Source organism: Lolium perenne, chromosome 2 (assembly GCF_019359855.2).
Source record: "Lolium perenne isolate Kyuss_39 chromosome 2, Kyuss_2.0, whole genome shotgun sequence".
NCBI lineage: Eukaryota > Viridiplantae > Streptophyta > Magnoliopsida > Poales > Poaceae > Lolium > Lolium perenne.
Genome location: NC_067245.2, coordinates 124,364,879 through 124,365,961, shown reverse-complemented (window position 1 = coordinate 124,365,961; position 1,083 = coordinate 124,364,879).

Here is a 1,083-nt window from a genome sequence, read left to right as displayed (position 1 = left end):
TATGTGAGATAATTCCCCCTTCATCCATGATTGAGGTAAACTCCCTTCAACGCTTTACTAGGGAAGATATTCCATATTCGAAACCTTCTGCACAATGCTTAGATGAGTTTGATAATTATATTGTTAAGCAAGAAAATTTTAATATGAGAGTAGAGAATCATTTAATGGAAAATTCTCGAGCTATTAGTGAATTGCATGATATTGTGGAGAGAACCTCCAATGATGTTAAGATGCTTGTTAAACATTTTCATATGGTTCAAACTCAAATTGATCAACTCACTAAAGTGCAAAATGACTTGTTAGGGAATAATTCTAAAGAAAAACATGCTTATGAAGTAACAACTAGAGGTGGTGTTTCTACTCAGGATCCTTTATATCCTGAGGGACATCCCAAAAGAGTTGAACAAGATTCTCAACGAACTAAAACTAGTGCTCCATCTAAGAAAAAGAAAAAGAAACATAAGAATGTTGTAGAATCCTCTGAACCTGTTAATGATCCTAATAGTATTTCTATTTCTGATGCTGAAACTGAAAGTGGTAATGAACATGATAAAGATAATGATAAGAATGATACTCCTGATAAAGAAGAGGTTGAAGAAGAACCTGAAAAGCATGCTAAAAATAAAAAGTACACTAAAGAAGATTTTATTGCTGAGAAACATGGTAATGAAAGAGAACCTTGGGTGCAAAAGCAAATGCCTTTTCCTGCTAAGAAACTAAAATCAAAGGAAGAAGAACACTATAATAAATTTTGTGATTGGATGAAACCTTTATTCTTGCAAATCCCTTTGACTGATGCTATTAAATTGCCACCTTATTCAAAGTATATGAAAGATATTGTGTCTAACAAAAGGAAAATCCCCAATGAGGAAATTTCCACTATGCTTGCTAATTACTCTTTCAATGGCAAAGTTCCAAAGAAGTTGGGCGATCCAGGTATACCTACTATTCCTTGTTCTATTAAGAATAATTATGTTAAAACTGCTCTATGTGACTTGGGAGCCGGTGTTAGTGTTATGCCTTTTTCTCTTTATAAGAGACTTTACTTAGATAAGTTGATACCTACTGATATATCTTTGCAAA